An 8,001-nucleotide genomic window follows, 5' to 3' on the forward strand; every position below is an offset into this window, starting at 1 on the left:
GGAATTCCATTCTTATAAATGTGCGGTAGTTTATTTAATCATCCCCTTTTTGAGGGACCCTTGGATTGTTGCCAGTCTTCTGCTGTTAACAAGCAGCACCTCAGGGAATGATCCCATGGTTTCACACGCATGCGGCTGGCTGTCAGACGTAGCTTCCCAAAACGAGTCCCACGCCTCTCCTGCGAGCGGCTTTCTTTTGCAGCTTCATTCCCGAGTCTCCAGGGACATCAACCAAAACCACACCTCACTCGGGCCCAGTGCAGAAGTGGAGCTGGGAATCTGGTTGTCTTCTCCCAGGCCAATTTGTAAAAATGTGAAACAATGCTCTCTTTTCACTAATATTTTTGGAAAATAGAACCATTTTTAATTAAAATGTGTTTTATATTGTTATGTGGTGGGCTTATTATTTTATGATATAATATATCTCTTTTAACTTCCTCGTTTATCATTTTTAATATTGTAAATGTCAGTCTATGTAACCCATGTAAACAAGTCTTTGGGGCCTCAGTAAGATTTGGAGTGTAAAGTGATCCCAAAACCAAAAAGCTGGAGAATTGCTTCTGTGATTTATAATTTGAGAAGTAGAATTGGTGGGTACAAGTTACGTGCTTTTGCATTTTGGTAGATGTTGTCAAATTTCCCTTCCTGTAAACTCTATCAATTTATATTCCCACCGACAGTGCATAGGGATGCCTGTTTCCTCTAGGCCTGGTCAGCAGCTGTTGTTAAGCTTTTTGATCTTTGCCTGCATGAGAGTTGAAAACACTCCTTTACTGATGAGTATGCCTCTGTACGGCTGACAGCCAATGACATTTTCTTTTTACTAAATGATGTGTTCATGTTCTTTGTGTATTTTCCACTAGGTGATGTGTGTTCCATTGGTCTTTAGGTGCTCGGTGTGAACATTTTGCTGTGTGTGCTGGGCACTGTCCTCCCTTACTGGATCCATGTCTGGAGGTCCTGTTCTATTCCAATTGTTTGTGACAACTGGGTAGGAAAGAATTTTCCAGCCCTTTGAGTGATTGATTGAACTGGCTGCCTTGCTGACGCATAAACACGTTCTCAGAGGAGTATTTAACAAAGGATTGGGTATTGAAGCAAGTTCTAGTTCTGTAAAGAAGGTGGAACTCGAGGCACTCTAAGGTTCTTTGAAATACCCTGATAGTGTCTCCAAGTGTGCCCCCGCATTGCAAAGCAGGCCACACAGAAGAGGGACTGGACGCCACCATTGATTTAGAAAGATCCTCCTGTGTAGAAAGTGTTTGGGGCACACTTTTAAGAGTTTCAAGTGACCTACTGAGCAAGGGGCCAGACTGCACATGGCTGTGAGGTCTTTTTCTGAAAAATCAAAAGTAGAATGTTGCATCTGGAATAAACCTGAGAGTCTTATGTTACACAAAAGAAAACTGCAGCCAGAAAGGTGAAGGAGCTTGCAAGAGGCCACACAGCATAAGACTGGAGCCAGAGTCCTGATCTCATTCTCACTACCATTCCATGCCCAAGAAGCGTATTGATGAATGACTTTAAAAATACTCTGAAACATTCATGCAGCATGGCTTGCTTCTGCTCTGTGGTTTAAATGGTTATCATTTCTTATTTCATTCAGAAATTGCTTTACGCGTCACTGCCTCTCCCTAAAGACAACCGTATAGTTGCCTTTCACAAAGGCTGGGTGATGTCTGCGTTTCCTAACAGGGGTCTGGCTTTTGTTGGTACTTTCACAGAAGACAACAGCTAGCAAATAGTTGACAAATGATCACCACTGATCATTCCAGGTTATTCACCAAACACTAGTTGTACTTTTTTCCCCTTCTTCTTCACAGTTTAACATCTCTAGTATAAGGATGTGTCTGGTAATAGATTGCAATTGTGGTCGATCTGCAATTGTGATTGAGTTTTGTCCCCATGTGTGAGAATGTTTGTAACAGTGAAATTCACAACAAGCTCAATGCACAGCCCAGTGACTTGTCATCTAGACTTGTCATCTAGACTCGTCACCTAGTGCCACAGTTGGACGTCCCAATCTTTGGATTTCAACTACCCAGTAACTCGGACCATTTGAGGAGGAGATAATTTTGGTTGCTTTCTGGAATGCTTTCTTGCACCTTCTGTTAAGCTTACAAAGGACCAGCATCCAAATATACAGAGTGCGTATTGGCAGCTGGGAAAAGTCCAGGGGCAACGGTGGAGCCCACTGGCTTTTGGTAGCTCAGAGGCTGATACCACGTGAGAAGGCGTGAGTGAGGCTGAGTGAGCCAGGACATGACTTGGGAGTAGTGGATGCTGCATCCAAAAAAGTTTTAAAAACATCTTAGCTCTGCTTATATTTTCCTTTCAATTTCTATGCACAAGAGATATGGGATACATATCCATGACTAAGTAAAAGAACCTATTTATTTATTTATTTATTTATTTATTTATTTATTTATTTATTTATTTTTGAGACAGAGTCTTGCTCTGCTGTCTAGACTGGAGTGCAGTGGCAAAATCCTGGCTCACTCCAGCCTCAACCTCCTGGGCTCCAGTGATCCTCTCGACTCAGCCTCCCAAGTAGTCGGGACTACAGGCATGCGCCACCATGCCTATCTAATTATTTTATTTTATTTTTTGTTTTCTGTAGACATGGGATTTCACCATGTTGCCCAGGCTGATCTCAAACTCCTAGGCTCAAGCCATCCTCCTGCCTCAGCCTCCCAAAGGGATTATAGACATGAACCATGGCACCCAGCCAAGAACTCTATTAATATATATACAATTCTCAGTGATAAGAATTCATGGTGCAACAGTTTAGTTGGAAACATTTCTTTTCTTTGTGGCACAAAAAGCAGTGGTGAGTTATATGACTGGTGAAGGTTTAGACTGACAGAGTATGGCCCATTGCGAATAAGTCCATATTTGCTCACAACTATTCCATGTTCACTGGTTACTCACTTGTTAGCTTGGTACCTTGTTTATTTACGTACATTGTTATTCGGCAAACAGTGAGCACCTGTTTATGCACTGCTGTTGCTAATGAGACAGAATCATGTGAGGAGTGGACAGTCTGCCTTATAGCCCATGCTCAGTACATATCCTAATGAGGAATCGGTCCCTGGCTGTCATTGTCTCCATGCACTTGAGTTGGACAATAGTATTTACCTGCCAGTCTTTCTGCATTGTAGAATGGCTGGTACATGGGACATATTGTGATACTTAATGCCATGGGTTGAACTGTGTTCCCCAAAAGACATGTTGACGTCCTAAACCCTGGTATCTGTGCATGTGATCTCACTTGGGAATAAGTTCTTTGCAGATGTAGTTAGATTCAGATGAGGTCATTAGGGAGGGCCTTAATTCCCTATGACTGGTGTTTTTACCTGAAGAGGAAAACGCTGCATGCGGACAGGCCACCCACAAGGGGACACTGTATAATGACAGAGTCAGGGTCTGGCATGATCCCACAGGGGGACACGGTATGGTCAGGGACTGGCGCAATCGGCTGCAAGCTCAGAACCACCAAGGAGTGGTGGCCGCCACCCGAAGCTGGGAGGGGCAGAAAGGATTCTCTGCCTCTCAGAGGGAGCATGGCTCTGCTAAAACCTGGGCTCCAGCTTCTGGCCTCCAGACAGTGACAGAAGAAATCTCTCCTGGTTTAAGCCTCCCTGCTGTCCTTTGTTACAGCCACCCTCGGAAGCAAATAGGCTTAGCTTTAGAACTGGACTTGGGTAACAAAATTGAGACCCTTATCAGTAAAGTAATCAAAATACACTGACTTTTCTGGTGACACGTGGAGCCTTTTTTGGTGGTGAATGGAGCCGGGAACTGAAGTTTACTTGATGGAGACATCGAGGGCCTTTCCTTCCTGCGCATGGCATTTATTCAGCAAATGTTTCTCCAGCTCTGTCCCAAAGATGTGCCAGGTTCTCTCATTTCTGACTATGCCGCTCTCAGCCCATCTAACCTCAAATCTAACCTAATCCTGATGGCCCTCCCACCTTCCCAGCATACAGGAGCAAGCAGAGAAAATGGGCAGTCAAGTCAAAAGGAAAGGACAGCCTACAGGTACCTGGTTTTCTTTCTTCTGCTGGAGCTACATGTAAATATTTACATATAAATACCCAGGAGGCAGTCAGTATTTTTAAAAGGGTTTGTAATGTAAATGTGGAAAATCACTTTCTGACCCAGTAGGAACTCTGCTCTTCCTCACTTCCAATCACACTCATTCATCCATTCCCTCATTTCACAAACACTTACAATGCACTGCACGGCAAGCATTGCATTTTCTTTTTTTGCTTAAAATTTCAAAATTAATAAATGATATTTTAGTTGAAATGCTTAAATATAACAAATAAGAGGTTCTTGATCAGAAGAGAAAAGCTCTCTTGTGCCAACAAGTTCAGAATATTTGGTGAGTGGATGTTGGCCGGGCTGGGCTAGGTCAAGTTAATCTCCTCTTCATCGATCAGTTCTGCATGGACCCCTTTAAGTGACTGGCAAGGAGAAAAGCTGGAGCTCAGGAGGAGGTGCTGGAAGGCAGAGGTTGGGTGAAGGGTGATTGACATCTAGGGGGACAGGAGAGCTTCCTCCCTCTTTGTTGGATGTAGAGGACTAGTTTCTTCCTCTGGTTAGGGTTGCCAGGTAAGATAGAGGACACTCAGTCATATGTGAATTCCAGGCAATGAGATATTGTTTTAATATAAGCACATACCAAATATTGCATAGAACATGTTTATACTGAAAGTGTATTTGTCGTTTTTCTGAAATTCAAATTTAACTGAGTGTCCTCTACTTTTAATCTGCTGACTCCGGCAACTCTACCTTTGGTTTCATCTTTATTTTCTGAGTGGGAGATTCAGTCACGGATGAACTCTATCTAGAAAGGGAGACACAAATCAAGGGGTTGAGTGTTCATTTGAGACGATTTGCTGTAGAGTTTGGGGCTGTATTCATTGTCTGTGAGCCTTGACTTTTCAATAAGCAAACGACGAAAGAAAAAACATCTGCCTCTAGTGAACTTCCAGATCCACTATGAAGATGAATAAACAAACTCTGCAGTTGTCCTCTGAGTTCTTGGGGAAGCTGCATTTTCTAACCCACAGCATTTGTTCTAGTTGGTCTCAGAAGCCTGGGCTCCTGGAGCCCTGGCTTGGTTCCTACAGCGGCTAATCGCCGTGGCGACACCATTCTTCCCGGCAGGTGTCGGAGCCTCCGGAGAAAAGCCAACTCTATCCTGATCTTCCACCCGAGGCCCAGGGCTCAGCCTCGGTTTCTGTCTTACTTTCCCTCTGGATCTAGAACTGCCCTCTCTCCTCCACACCACCGTGTGTTTAACGCATTTAAGGGAATTCTTGAACAAGTTTCGGGAAGATGCTGCGGGGTGTGTTAATGGCACTCTGAGCTTGCCTGGCTGTGCATTTGGAAATGTGCCTGGTCATTCTCTGGCCCCCAATCTGGACCCCGTCTTTGTTCTAACGTTTTCATATTTGAGCTTGGGGTGAGAATTGGATAAAAGTGACTATCTTTGATGGATAGGCATTTGGGTTTCTTGTTATTACTGATTCCCTCAAAAAAAAAAAGGGGAGGATTTGTGATTTGTGCTGTCTGGCGGTCTGATGTTTGCTGTTTCAGCTTCTTCCTGTTTAAAAACTGGGAAAATGTGTCCCTGTGCTACTACGGTCATATGAACGTCCTCAAGAAACAGCCGATCATGGAAATGGTGGCTCAGCTCCTGTAGGAACAAAGAATTATAAAAGCCCCAGGTGTTTTATTTTTACATCTTAACCGAACTTCTTTCTTTAAAAAGGAGGACTCGTGACCCTCACGGACTGTTATTTGTTTGGGATCTCCCTGCTGAGTTTGGCTACGTTCATGAAGATGCAAGCTTGGGAGACACACTTGTTGTCAAAGACAAATTCATCTCCAAAGAAAATGAAATGCATTCCCTGAGCTTTGGGAACCAGGAACTACCCCTGCTTGCCACTTCTGATTAAAGTAAGGCATTGAGAAGAGAATAGACAGAAAGGAGGAAGAAGCTGAAACAGCAAACATCAGACTATCAGTGGCTACATCATTCAAATGGCTTCTCCTGGGACTGATATTGAGTAAGTCAACTCTGAAGTAATAATTACTATTATTAGGACACATTTTACCCCACCAATATAATTCTTTTCAGGAACGTAGGACCTCTGATTATAATAATTACTTGACTTCTATTTCCCCAGCCCCACATATAGGACCACAGTTTTTATTTAACCATTTTCACTATCAGCAGCAATCTTTATCTTGCATGTTCTAATAGTGGTTGATGTGTTGTTTTCGTCATTCGGAACACATCAACCCGGAATTGCAGTAAATCAGCACAGAATTGAAGACTCTTTCCTACACTATGTTCCCCTTGTTCTGCATATACACATCCCCCAAATTTCTTTTGTAAACTGAATAATATTTTAAATGCCATAAGGTAACTCCCAATGGGAACCCATAAAGGATTCTTCTGAAGGAAAATGTATTGTTTTCTGAGAATTTAATGTTCCACCCCTCATTCATCTGCCATAGGCTCTTCAATGTCCACTGCTTGTATTTTTTTTTTAAATCGAAGCATAACTGTGTGGGGCTTTTTCTCCTTATGTTCTAGTCATCAAATGCTACCACTGAGCAACTAAAACTTTTGCAGACGCTGTTCTGTGAGTACAGTGTCCAAACCAGAAAGTCAAGATGCCTCTTTGAGGATCGGTCTGAAAACAAAATACGTGAAATCCAGGAGAGCTGGGATAGACAACGCCGTGAAGGCATCACGGAGAGCGTCAGGGAGCAGCTGCTGTTTCAACGCAGTGGGGACTTCACACCTGCACCTGAGGGAGCATTCACTGAATTTATGTTCATATATGTTCATATATTATGATAATAAATATGTTCATATACTTATGTTCAAAATATGTTCGTAATATAGTCATCTATTTACGTTCATATTTTGTGGTTTCTGGAAGAGAATCTAATGTTCTTATTACCAAATAGTAGGTGAACTCAGTACTTTGACAGAGACACTTCCCCAGTCTCTCTTTTAATTCCTGTTCTCAGCAAGGCTTCTCCTGCAGTAACTCCTCGTCCTTCATCTTGACTTCTTGGCACCCTGTATCCATCTCCCCGAGGGAGGGAGGCATGTGTTTGCTGACTGATTCATTAGACCTCGACTCAGGAAGGATTGATAGTCCGTCTTGACATGAGAATGGGATCTGCACAGGCTTTAAGATGTTAGAAGGGGGACTTGCAGCCTCACAGTATTGCCTCTTGAAGGCCAGACCCACCATCCTTTCTTTTAGATAAATAACTGAGGTGCAACTGAGCCAAGCAACATGCTCTGTAAATCAGGTTGCTTCTAATCAATAGTCTAGTTCGTGCAGAATCCAAACCATCAGAAAGAAAGAACAGTAATAGTTTCAAACTCCAGAGCAATGGCAGCTGGTGTCAATAGTGGCACCCCGCAGGCATACGCTGAGCTGCTTGAGGGGAGGGCTGTGTCCTGTCCAGTTCTGCATCTTTAGAGTTGAGTGCCTGGATACACCCTCAGGGAGTATTTCTTACATTGAATTTCATTTTTGAGATTATGATGTCGCTTCCAAGCCACAAAGTTCTATGAGATTGAATTATTTTTTGTTTAGTGTTAGACCTAGAATATGTAATGAATTTTTACTGTCTGACAATTAGAGACTGTACAGCATATAGAATGACTTTTTTTTATTAACCATTATTCTTGTGGAAGTACAATTTACTAAAGATTCAAACCTGAGATTTAAAAGAATTTTATTACATGAATTACCAAGAAAATCAAAGTCATAAAAATTTCGGTAATTGTTTTTAATCCACAACTCTCTCTCTTCCCAAGTAATTTATTTCTAAATTGAGGAAAATAAAATGACTTGACATTTTAATTATGGATCATTAAATGCATCTCAACAACACAGATTACTGACCAGTTTGTTTCCATAGAGCCTTGTGATGCTTTAAATTTTGTCTTTTCTTTTT

The 8,001-nt window shown here is 42.4% G+C and overlaps 1 long non-coding RNA gene across 1 annotated transcript; it reads left to right on the top strand.

The window, feature by feature from the left end:
- The first annotated feature begins 2,982 nt into the window (after positions 1-2,982).
- Positions 2,983-6,912, top strand: LOC104678496. The gene is made up of 3 exons (XR_750192.2): positions 2,983-3,130; positions 3,878-4,041; positions 6,653-6,912. It is a non-coding gene; the product is annotated as an uncharacterized LOC104678496 (long non-coding RNA).
- Positions 6,913-8,001: the final 1,089 nt, after the last annotated feature.

Source organism: Rhinopithecus roxellana, chromosome 4, assembly GCF_007565055.1.
Source record: "Rhinopithecus roxellana isolate Shanxi Qingling chromosome 4, ASM756505v1, whole genome shotgun sequence".
Taxonomy (NCBI): domain Eukaryota; kingdom Metazoa; phylum Chordata; class Mammalia; order Primates; family Cercopithecidae; genus Rhinopithecus; species Rhinopithecus roxellana.